The 12937-nt window shown below is 40.6% G+C and overlaps 1 protein-coding gene across 1 annotated transcript in view; it reads right to left on the bottom strand.

Moving 5' to 3' along the window:
• Positions 1 to 11891, bottom strand: part of pkib (protein kinase (cAMP-dependent, catalytic) inhibitor beta) — an 88385-nt gene extending 76494 nt beyond the window's left edge. Inside the window, exon 1 of the mRNA XM_012963688.3 lies at positions 11618 to 11891. The gene's annotated coding sequence lies outside the window, so the exon portion shown is untranslated. The remainder of the gene's footprint in view (positions 1 to 11617) is intronic.
• Between the last annotated feature and the right edge of the window lie 1046 nt (positions 11892 to 12937).

Raw genomic sequence — 12937 nt, 5'->3', positions numbered from 1 at the left:
ACTGCATCAGTCATCGCTAGGCCTTTTGTAATCCGAGGAAATGTAGTCAACATCTAGCGTTTAAAATCAAGGTCATTACATACATTAAGCTGTAAGTCATGTGTGAAGTGTGACATATATTAAATTAAAGGCATAGTGTGATCAACATATAAATAATTTATTAGTGGCTGAAACAATATATAAAGATAAAAGCCCAAATGCATTTCCAAAGCTCCCAAAATGGCCCCCTACAGATGGCATAAAAGTGGTTCTGCAAAAGCTCTGTAAATAATTGTCTAGAATGGCCAGGCAGCTGTTGTCTGAAAGCATTTGCAGAAAAACGTTTAGTCATGTGTTGTAAGGAGCACCGGGAGACCGGCGCGCATTCCTACCTTCAAGCGCGCCGGTCCCCGGGCTCCTCTGGTACAGCGCGCTCCTGCGCGCACCTCTCTGCGGCGCGTCCCGACGCGCAATGGCAAAGGGCGCGCGCGCGCATGCGCAGTAGCTTTAGGTCCTCCCGGCGCTGCGCGATGACGTCAGTGGACGCGCTGACGTCACCTTGGCGCCAAATTCAAACTTAAAAAGCGGTTCCTTGCTTGTTTTCATTGCCCAAGCTGGTCCTGATTTTCTGGTGCCTTGCTAAGCTATATTATATCTGATTCTCTGGTTTTTGACTCCCTGCCTGACTTTTGACTACGATCCTTGCTGCCTGCCACTGACCCTTGCCTGACCACGACTCCGATTTCAGCTTTACCCTTGGTACCGCGTTGAATAACCTTGGCCGTAAGTAGGATCCCTGCCTCTCCCGCCGCAGAAAGTCCGGGGCCCCAAAAGGGCGTCGGTGAACACTGGGGTCGGTCGGGCTCTCCTGCTTATCTAAGGGGTTATTCCGGGCAGTTACCGGGCTCCTAAGCATACAGACTGTAACATGTGTCTTACCATAGTGTGAAAATTAGGGCAGTTTGGGAGAAAAAGTATGTACAGGTATAGGATCTGTTATCTGGAAACCTGTTATCCAGAAAATTCTGAATTACGGGAAGGCCATCTCCCATAGATTCCATTATAAGCAAATAATTCTAATTTCTAAAAATGATTTCCTCTTTCTCTGTAATAATAAAACATTACCTTGTCCTTGATCCCAACTAAGATATAATTAATCCTTATTGGAAGCAAAAACAAACACTAAGGTATGGAGATCCAAATTACGGAAAGATCCTTTATCCAGAAAACCCCAGGTCCCGAGCATTCTGGATAATGGGTCCCATACGTGTACTTGAAAAAAGGTATATTTTTGGGGCTTGCAAAGGGTGTAGTAATTGCAGTGCTCAAGTCTCTCCTTGTCTGTTGTTCTGCTTCTTCGAAAATAAAACATCTGTCCTCTCATGGCTGACTTTTAAATGCAGATTATAAGCAAAACAACATTTTTAAAAAGTTCACGTAAGTACACCATAAAAATCATTCCCTTAAAAAAATGTGCAGGTTAGTAGTGCAGCACTATGACACTTTGTTAAGGGCCTTATCAAGGGTGTAACTAATTATCTGTATACTTGCATATATAAACTGCATAATCTGTTAATCTACTAAATTGTTCTAACTCCATCCAAAACTGTTTCTGCCCAGCATTATTAGTGTGAAAATACTATGAAATTGGTGCTCTGCTCCACACCTTTGTTGGTTTTACCTTCTCAGTGCGTGGATACTGTACCTATGCATACCTATGAGGTGAGTTTCTCAATTTGCCTCATGGCAACAGAACCCCTGACAGTATCTGTGAGATTCTGCCAATACAGTGTCAGTTTATTTGCCCCCTTGTGCTCTATGACAATCACCTGAAAGTGTAAAAATGTAATGAACTTTCAGGTGATTGTTTGAGGGCACTTTTAAACATTTTTACCCATATGCAAAAAATATGACACTGTGCTAATTTGCATGGCTACCAAATCATGATCAGCTCGTCAAGAAGTCATTTGTAATAATACCTGCTTGCCTAACAGAGGTAATGACAAGGAATCAACAAGCAGTAAAACAATAGGCTAAAGCTAATGTGACACAAAGCCTAAAAACGCTTGCCGAGAATACGCGCCATACACTTAAAACTCCGCCACCTGTGCCTGCACCCGAATGAATTGAATACACTCGGGTGCAGGCACATGTAGCCGATATCCCCATAAAAATTAGAGACTTTGCATTTTATCGTGTTTATATGCACCCGAGCGTATTCAACTCATTCGGGTGCAGGCACAGGTAGGGGGAGTTTTAAGCGCATGGCGCATATTCTTGGCAAGCGTTTTTCGGCTTGCCAAAAATATGTGCCATATCCTTTGTGTGGCATTAGCCTAAAGTCACACAAGTGGCAGATTTTAGCCAGGAGGATTACCTAGGGATCTAATTATCTGCCTCACAAACAGTTTTCCTATTTACACTGTAAAGTTTAAGAAATTTTAAAATATATATATATTATATACATTTGTCATAATTACAACAATAGGCAAAAACTACAATCAGTACATGTTCTATGTATTAAACCTGTTAAACAAGGAGATTTACTGTTTCTTTAAATCGTCTTTGCAACTAAACTGTAAACTCCAAGCCTTGGTTTACATAAGCACCTGCTCCAACAGCATTAATGCAAACTAAGTTCATGCACATATGTTGTAAAAATATTTAAACTTATTTATAATAGCTTCTTGGAAAGCCAAAACATTTAAACACAAAATTACATCAAAGGATCTTATTTCTAGGTTTTCAACTTTTAGTTATTCTCAAAGAAAATTATATATGAAATTTCCAAGGAGATAAAAAGGAGACGACTGAAAAACACATATGGTTTTAAAGGTAAAACATCATATGCACATTGCATGTAAATTAGGGTGAGACTACTGAAAACTAACATTCATATTTAACTAACATTAAAAAATTTGTTAACAGAAAAAAACCCAAAAAAACACACCTACGGGGAAGACACACGGAGCAACTAGTAGCAGCTACTTGTGATTACAGAAATGGACAATGCTGATCATTTACTGATAATTGTCTCTACATGTGTTTTAGCAGAGGCAATTCTCGGCATTGTCTACGGCAGGGTATTTTCTGGCGTTTAGTAGCCGTGACTAAGTAGCTCAGTGTATCTTCACCCTAAAAGCTGTGAAGGTCATGTAGACGTAAATGATATCTGTCCTAGGAAAACTGTACCAATCTTTATTTAATATGTTGTTTTAGAGCTTTTACATTTGTAAGTGCACTCAAATTCTTATAAAAACAAAAAAATTTAGATTCTCTTGTTCTTTTGATTTCAGGTCTGCATTGTCATAAGATTTTGCTTTTATGTTTGTATTTTTTAATAACTGACTAGGCATTTGTGATTTTAGTGGAAATTAGTTTTTTTGTGGTTTCAAAAAACTAAAACTAATATCAGAATGTTTATAAATGGGCCTCTCTATATGGCACACACTGCCGTCCTACTGCACAATGAAATGGTTAGCAAGGTTTGTCATTGAGACTGCATTATGTAAACTGGTGATGAGCTTCTTATGTCTTCAGGTTTAGTGGAGATTAACGTATAGCACAAGCTGTATTTTTAGATCTTATTTTCTATAAATCCATTCCTGCTTGAGAGGTCAGCAATTAGTTGTTGACTTGTAAAAGGAGTCAAGACACTCAAAGAAAATAACTAAATGTAAATATAAGAGCTCATTTATTAAAGGGGACAACATGCAAAGTGCAAACACCAGCAATAAAGCCCTATGTTTTTTAACCTTTTTTGTGCCACTGCGGAGCAAATCTTTGCACCTCCAGTATGAAAGAGATTGGCCCACCATGTAAGAGGCAGTTACTGTGCATCCACCAGCACACCCCTTACTTGTGCATCATTCATGAAGGAATGGAGCAGCTGTTCGTGTTGGTGCATAGCACATCAGCCAGACAGTAACTATGTGACTATGCTACCAAGTTCTCATAAACCCTGTGCTCTGGAGCCTTGCCCTAGATATGGGACGTGACAACAAAGGCTCAGTTGGGCCCAGGTGCAGTGAACATTTTGCACTAAGCAAGGTATAGTTAGTGTTCTAAAACATTCGTACAGAAAAATGGGTAGGACATAAATGGGTATGCAATGACACATAGACGAATGGAGGACAGATTATGGAGTGGAACAGGGGGAAAAAGTTACATTTGGGGCAGATCAGGGGCTTATCTTAAGTGTTTTACAATGTAACCATCTCACTTTTAAACTTGGTGATTTGTATAGAACTTGTATAGAACCTTTTAAAGTGGACCTGTCACCCTAAGGAATAATTACAAATTGTTTTCTATTGTGTTTGTCAAGCAAAATAAATAAATTCAATTACACTATATACATTTTTTTTAAACTTATTTCCTTCAGCACTGGAATTCACCATTGCAGAAAACAGGCAGGCTCCATTTTGTGGACACTGTTATTAAGGTAAGCTGTGCATCCTGCCAAAATCTTGTTTCTGTGCCAGTATGGGGGGACCTGATACCCATATCCATGCACTGGTTACAAAATTAGATGGTGAGGAGGGAGGGGGAATGTGAGAAGCGCAGTGACATCTAAGAAGTTCTGAGCTGAAAGTGAAAGTAACTGTCTGCCCCACCCCTATGCCTAAGGGCTCTGGCACACGGGGGAGATTAGTCGCCCGCGACAAAACTCCCTGTTCGCGGGCTACTAATCTCCCCGAGTTGCCATGACCCGCCATCCCGCCGGCAAACATGTAAGTCGCCGGCGGGATGGCACACGCGGCGGGGCGATTTCAGGAAATCGCCAAAAAAGACTCGCGAGTCTTAGGGAAATACTGCACAGTGCAGTGCCAGCTGGAGGTCCTTGGCTGAATGTGGCCTTTAAATAGATTCCTAGTTAAAGCCCTAATGCCAGCTAACTCAGAATCTGTGGCAGTGTTTGAAATCTGAGATATACAAGCCCCATCTAACTAACCTAAACAACCTGAAGCAATTCTGCCTGGAAGACTGGGACAAAATTACTCTCGAAAAGTGTACTGATTCGAATTTACCCCAACTAAGTACCTTAAAAAATGCTCTACAGATATAGTATAGGGAATCAATGCTCACTTAAACCGCACATTGCAATTTTAGCAATTTGTATTTTTTTTTTAAATTTCCCTTTAACCCAACCCACTACCTAGAAACTTCAACCAGGCTTAACTTATCTGGGCTGGTGGCAGTACACTGCCCCCAGCACAGTGTGACCTACAAACCTGGTTCTCTCTCGTTAGCACTTTCAAGTGTCAGGTTGTGTAAGTAACGCTTGACTGGTGGTTGCTTTAGGGAGATATTTAAAAAAATATACATTCTGTGTTCCTCCCTTATTAGTGATACTAATAAGCTATTTTATATATTGATTTGAATGGAACCTGCAAAGGTAAAGTATACATTACTGACAATCTATAACTTTCATGCCAGCTAGATTGCTTCTACCTTGTTGGCAAGGGAAAGACTTAAACATCCATCTCAGAGAAATATCTTGCTTGTATAATAAACCATTTTGAGACTAGTGGTGTGATTGTATTCAATGAACACTTCTGATGTTTGAGATGTATTTTTAGGCTGTGGCTTTTATGGAACAAATAGTACTCCAGGCTGTTAGCAGAGGTACTTTCACACTAACATTATTGCAAGTGACAGATCTCCTGAAATGCAACATTGTGCTTCCTTTACCATTTACTTATGGAAAAGAAATCTTCTTTCATGCCTGTTGCTTGCAACATAAACCAAAAAGAACAAAATCTGCTATCAGTAAAACTGAACCCCACATAAGCAATAAGAGATGTATATTATTCAAAGGCCTCAACAAACACTGCACGTGCCATTTTATTAAAGGGCAAGTAACACCAAAATGTTAAAATGCATGAATAATGACACTTCTTCAGCATTCAGATATGTGTGTTTAAAACACCTTTATGTTGATGACATACATTTTTTAGGTTGAATTCATAAATATTTGATCTATAAGTCTCTGCAAGTCATTTAAAGGCAAATGAAGAGAATGGTTTTTGTATATGACAGATCATAAGAGGGGTTCATGACCCCTGGGGTGCAAGTGCAAGAGCACTATGGAGTGCAAGAGCAGGGGTGCTGTTGCTCTGCTAGTGTAAAAAGCACAATTGCACTTTCTGCACTAGCGATGCAACCCCTCGCACCCCCTCCAACCAAGGAAAAATAAGCGTGGGGGGACAAGGGGGACGGCACTGCAGGATTCTCCGGGCGAGAATTGCTCCTGCACAAGAGCACTTGTGCCCCCCTTCATGTTGCGCTGCACACGTTGCACCTGTTGGAAAATCCACTGCTGAGGTGCAGCTAGCTCTGTCACTGCAATGGCAAACAAGGTACAGGAAGGTGGGAATGGGGATGCCTATGTGCCTCCCCAACCTGCCCTTCACTATTACAGCACTGACTAACACAATATGTATCTGTATTAGTGAAGAGAGTCACAGGTCACTGCGCTCCGAAACAAAGCACAGAAGCAAACAAAGGGCCAATTGCAAGTGCCTTTAATGAAAGTGGTTTTAGATTCAACTGTCTGTGGGGAAAATGCAAGGACTGCAACTGCACTTGCAGAGGTAAATGGGTCCTCTTGATTTAAGCCATAGTTCACTTGGGCTTCTCACTAATTCATTAACAGTTTAAGAAACACTGCTGTAAACTCAGAACAGCTACTATTTTGAAATTCAACTTTTGAAAAATTATTATTAAATCCAAACTGGCTTAGGAAAAGGGGGGGCCAAAGCAAAATGTGATAGTATGTTTTTTTAATGTTTTATGTTCTTAATAACTCATTCTGTTGGCCATGTCACCCATAAGCAGAACAAAGTGCAAAAAGCTGATTATGTACACAGTTCCAGCAGATTCAGCAGCACCCATATCTTGCACAAAAGGCAAGAGTGCCAGGGGACACAAGGCAGACTTGTACTTTACATCTGTAGAAGGCTTAAAGTAAAGTAAGATACCACACAGTACTTAACAACAAGCCTAGTAGTGTAGAAAACACTGCAAAATGTTTCCTAAATTGCTTTAATGTAAATAAGCGCATTAGATTTATTACCCCACCCCTTTTTTGTATATCTACAACTTTCCCTCAAACATGCATTGCTTTGTTCTGTTCTACATACTCTGCAATTTGTATGTACTTCTTATATGCCTTTCCTTCCACCTTGTCTCTCCAGCTTCCTTTCTTGAAGGGCATATAAAGCCTACATTTACCTACAATGTATATCAGTTGGGCACGTCTCCCACACCCAAATGGCATCATTTGTACTGCATATATCCCCTCTGTTTGCCAGCACCATCACATTTTCCTAAAGCAAATAGCAGCTTTCACCCGGTGGCCATTTTTCCAATGATACATAATCAGATTTCACATTTAAATCAGCAAACAGCATACACACACACACAGACCCTAATGTAGCATACATTTCATCAAGAATACAGGCTCACACAGACAGAACTGTCTTTGATAAAAGTTCTGCTTTGAGCTGAGCTCAGGAGAGTAGGTTAGGAGAAAAAAACTGAAGCAGACAGCTGGAGCTAAGTTTCTATGGGAACCAGCAATGACATCTCTTCACTGGCTGCTAGACTGGAGGGTGTATTTAGTAATCTGAGCTTAGAACAACTGAGCATGCCCACAAGCCAGAAGTCAAAGCAAATAGCAAATTCCTGAGGGAGGGGGCCGAGTGGGTTTCACAAGGAGAGGGAAATCTAAAGCTGGCCATACACGCACCGATAATATCATACAAAACCTTGTTTCGTGTATGGCAATCGGCGAGGCGACCAATATCGCAGGAGGCTGCTGATATCGGTTGATTCGCCGATCAGGCAGGTTAGAAGATTTTGATCGAGCGCCATTGAAGGGCTGTTCAGGGCTGAATCGGCAGAAGGAGGTAGAAATCCTATTGATTCTACCTCCATATCTGACTAATCAGAACTGAATGTCGGTGGAGGGTTGGAAAGATCTTTCATAGGTCGCACGAAAGATCGAAAATTGCCACGTGTGTGGCCACCTTAAGCAATTAAGGAGATGGTGCAGCCTTACTATTAACCTCTGGACAACCAGCACGGCAGGTACTGAAATATTTCAAAGTTCACTGATTAAATTTTTGTGTGTGGGGTTAACATGTCCTTTAGGGCTCTGGCACACGCGGAGATTAGTCGCCTGCGACAAATCTCCCTGTTCGTGGGCGACTAATCTCCCCGAAATGCCATCCCACCGGCGAAAATGTAAATTGCTGGTGGGATGGCATACACGGCGGCGCAATTTCAGTGAATTTACATTTTTGCCGGTGGGATGGCATTTCGGGGAGATTAGTCGCCCGCGAACAGGGAGTTTTGTCGCAGGCAACTAATCTCCCTGTGTGCCAGAGCCCTTAAGGTGACCAGACAAGGGCAGATTTAAGCTACGGATTTGGTCCCTTCGGGCTTCAGACAAAGTCACCAGTTTATCTGCCCATGTATGCAGCCCTCTGATGGGCCTACCTGACAGATATATTGATCAGGATGACTTAAAAACCTTATTGGGGCAAAACCACATCACCTCACTGATGGCAACCTTGCAACCAAGCAGATCTTTCAATGTGTGGCCATCTGTGGCAGAAGGAAGCACCACATACTTATATATTCCTTGCTATACATTTGTATCCTAGCAGAAACCTTGCAGCAGGATCTTGACTAACTGGCAATCTGGGCGGCTAAGTGGCAGATGAGATTTAATATGGATAAATGTAAGGTCATGCACCTGGGATGTAAAAATATTCAAGCCACTTATACCCTTAATGGGACTGCACTAGGCAAATCCATAATGGAGAAGGACCTTGGAGTCCTTGTAGATAATAAACTTGGCTGTAGCAAGCAATGCCAGGCAGCAGCTGCAAGGGTTAACAAGGTTTTGAGCTGTATTAAAAGGGGTATAGATTCACGGATGAGGGGGTTATTCTTCCCCTTTACAGATCGCTGGTAAGGCCCCATCTAGAATATGCTGTTCAGTTTTGGTCTCCAGTGCTCAAACGGGACATGATTGAGTTAGAGAGGGTCCAGAGAAGGGCAACTAAGCTGGTAAAGGGTATGGAAAGTCTCAGTTATGAAGAAAGACTGGCCAAGTTGGGTCTGTTTACACTGGAGAAGAGGCACTTAAGAGGTGACATGATAACTATGTATAAATATATAAGGGGATCATATAATAACCTTTCTAATGTTTTATTTACCAGTAGGTCCTTCCAACGGACACGAGGGCACCCACTCCGTTTAGAAGAAGGGAGGTTCCATTTAAATATTCGGAAAGGATTTTTTACTGTGAGAGCTGTGAAGTTGTGGAATTCCCTCCCCGAATCAGTTGTGCTGGCTAATACATTATATAGCTTTAAGAAGGATGGATTCTTAGCAAGTGAGGGAATATGGGAATACGGGGTTATGGGAGATAGCTCTTAGTACAAGTTGCCCCAGGGACTGGTCCGATTGCCATCTTGGAGTCAGGAAGGAATTTTTTCCCCTCTGCGGCAAATTAGAGAGGCTTCAGATGGGGTTTTTTGCCTTCCTCTGGATCAACTAGTAGTTAGGCAGGTTATATACTGTATAGGCATTATGGTTGAACGTGATGGACGTATGTCTTTTTTTCAACCCAACTTACTATGTTACTAGGTAAATGTTTATTAGTAAAACATTAACAAAACAAATAATATTGATACTAATGTTTAATGTTTTTTTTTATAATTTAACATATGCATTAACCATTTCAAAGGACATAGGGTCTGTAATTCTTTGAAGCCTTTAAAATGTAGGACTATAATTTACAGGAGACTCTGTTTAATAATAATAATCTAAATCTTTCTCTAATTGCTGCACAGCTAATTTTCTGCATCAGAAAAAGTGTGGTTGTGCATGAAGGTTCATAATCAGATCCTTCATCATCTTTTGAACTCCCATTGGTCTTATTTTCCAATTCCCTTAGGCCACTTCCGAGAGGGTTACACATTATAGACAGCAAATGGAATTACAGCTAACAACCCTACACAACAGTCCTTTTTTGATATTGTATTTGTTTAAAGCCGTGCTATCTATGCAAAGATCTAAATGTAAGGCAGGGCAAAAGAGCTTAAATTACTTTTATTAAAATCACACTTCATCACACTTATCACCCCTATATTGTTTCCCCCACCAGAGGTGCAGTCTAACAGAGCCCGCACTCCAGATAGGGGAAACAATATATATATATATATATATATATATATATGTTAAAGTGAAAAAGTGCAATCCCATTTCTTGCAATCGAACCACATAATATCCCTCTATGTGATATTAAGAGCTTCAACCATAAGCATTTCAGACTATGATTCTATCCTTATTTCCACTTTAATCACACGTAGATCCTAGATGTGAGAGAGTTTCACTTTAAATAACCTGTGAGCTTGCAGACCACTTTGTTGTACAGTAAGAGAACATGACTTTGTTGCCTGTTGCTGAGCCATGTGCTAATACCATTCAACCAGTATGTGTACAGATTGTGTACAGATTGTGTCATTCTCTGAAACTGCCAGAGCCCTATCCCATATTATTTATATAAACAAACACCATTATCAGTTGCAAAGCATGATGGAAATTTCAAGGGAGCAACAATCAGATGACTCATTAAACTGATGTAACCGACATTAGTCTTCTTAATATCTGCACAAACCCCAGTGAGTTTATTAGCATCAAATGTTCCATCCAGGTACATCACATCTGGGAGATACAGAAGCATTACATTTGAATTAGTAGCTTGAGGGGACTGCCTTCAAAAATATGACAAGGTCTGTATAAATAATATGAAGCACAGCCATAAAACCTGTGTTAAAGCAGAGTAATTTATCATTGGAAGATGTCATTTCCATTTTACAGAGCCCTTTTACATCTGTTCTATACCTGTATGTCACTGGATACTACAAAAACTACACATGAGATACAATCTGCTAATCTTTTCATAAGAGTAACACAGATTCCATTTTGCATTTATTATAGTTAATAAATCCCATCATTTTTAATATACTAAACCCAGCAACAGGTCTGCCAGGAAATGAATGAAACAGGTGAACAGCTTTGGTGTTTTCCAAGCTGTACAGCATAGAAGCAAATCATTCTCATACTCAGATACTTAATGACAACGAGTATATATATTTTCTACCAAAAGATTAATAATCTCATTACCTTGGGGATCAAATTGAGTTTCAAAACAAGCATCGGTGTGCGCAAAGAGATGAAATGAGCAATCTGAACAAAGAACAACCGTGCGCTCCATGGATTGCTGGAGTGCAGAAGGGAAAACAGCGCAAAGGCATCATGCCATGCATTCCATTTCCCCACACATCCATTCTCCTACAGCCAAGCCCGTGTCACTCTGGGTACATGAACCCTAATGCCCTGCGGCTGATGACAGCAGAAAAAGGAGCAGCCGCAATCTTGCTCCCTTTTCCATTTATTTTCCATCTGTTGCCACATAATTCCTCCAATAGGATCGTAAGAAAATCAGCTCTCCCATTCAGCTTATGTTCCGACACATCATTCCACAGCTATTACTGTATTCCCTCACACGCTGCCCTATTTGGTTGCTGCCCCATTTGGTTACTGCCCGAGTGCCACTTACCAAAGAGATGATCAATAAAAGCCGCTCTCTGACCTCTTCACGTAGAGTCAAGCAGCACAAGGCTCAGCATTTATAATCCAGAGCCCCTGTACTTTGCTGGGGAGTCCATGTTGGCGGCTGCGAGGATTCAGGCAGAAGGTACGCAAGGGAGATGACTGACCCAACAACAGCAGCACTCTCCCCTGTCTCCTGAGATCCCCGCACAGCTGCTCTCCACAGCCCTTCAGCACATGCACCTTTACTTTCAGCCAACTGCCTTTATTATGTGACTTGAATCCACTCATTCCCCTCCCCTGTACAAATTGTGCGGCGCACTGCCTCCATGTGGGCGTTGGAAGTACTCACATATACACATCAGGTTATCCCGAACGTTTGCGGCAGGTCTGGTGGAGTCAGCTGCTACAGGGTATCATATGACTGAAACGATTTCTGCTTCCTTTTTAGCTCTTTTAAAGAAATTGTACCTGCAAATATCATTAAGTAAAATCAAACGGCAGTGAAAATAAAATATGCAGAGCTTTGGTAACAAACATGGGTTATTGTACGATGAAGCTGTAAGGCAACACCCAGGACTAAATATCTGGTCATACAAATGAAAATATTCCAGTTACTTTTTTCTAAAGTAGATGAAGTCCCATGCAACTTTTGCTTTCCATAAAGTAGAAATGGTATTTTAGCAGGACAATTTATTATGGGCACTCATTTATCCTCTTGCTTGAAGTTCCCTTGACACCATTTGTTAGGAATTCCTAAGAGGAAAGGGTTATAAATACTCTCCCCATCAAGCTATAACCACCCACAGTGTATATTCCAAATTGCTGTACATTGTATGCACACTATTTAAAATAAAATCCACAACTACAAATTTGCATTCCAGCTGCAAATGAAAACATGCTCATATAATCTCAAAAGGAAAACAATTATAAATACATTGGTATATATTGGAAAGCACAGCCAAAATAATTCATTTTTAATTTATCTTTAGAGAGCAAAAATCTAATTACTAAATCGGAGGTGACAGCACAGAAGCCAACAGATCATCATTAAATATCAACTTGTGATAGCGGAAGTTTTTTATCTATTTTTTACTGTTGATGTCAGATACACTAAACATGAAGACATATATTTATGCTGTCAGTAACTATAATACTGTTCATAAAGACTATAGGGGTCATGATTGTGCATAACTATAAGTATCATGATTGTGCAAAACTATAAGTTCCATGTAGGATACTGCCACTTTTGCAGAGCGATTTGACTAAATTGGAGAACTGGACAGCTAAATGGAAAATGAGGTTTAATGTTAAAGTGCAAAGTTAT

The sequence above is a fragment of the Xenopus tropicalis genome, chromosome 5 (assembly GCF_000004195.4).
Source record: "Xenopus tropicalis strain Nigerian chromosome 5, UCB_Xtro_10.0, whole genome shotgun sequence".
NCBI classification, from domain to species: Eukaryota; Metazoa; Chordata; class Amphibia; order Anura; family Pipidae; genus Xenopus; species Xenopus tropicalis.
This window is presented reverse-complemented; position numbering and strand designations above follow the sequence as displayed.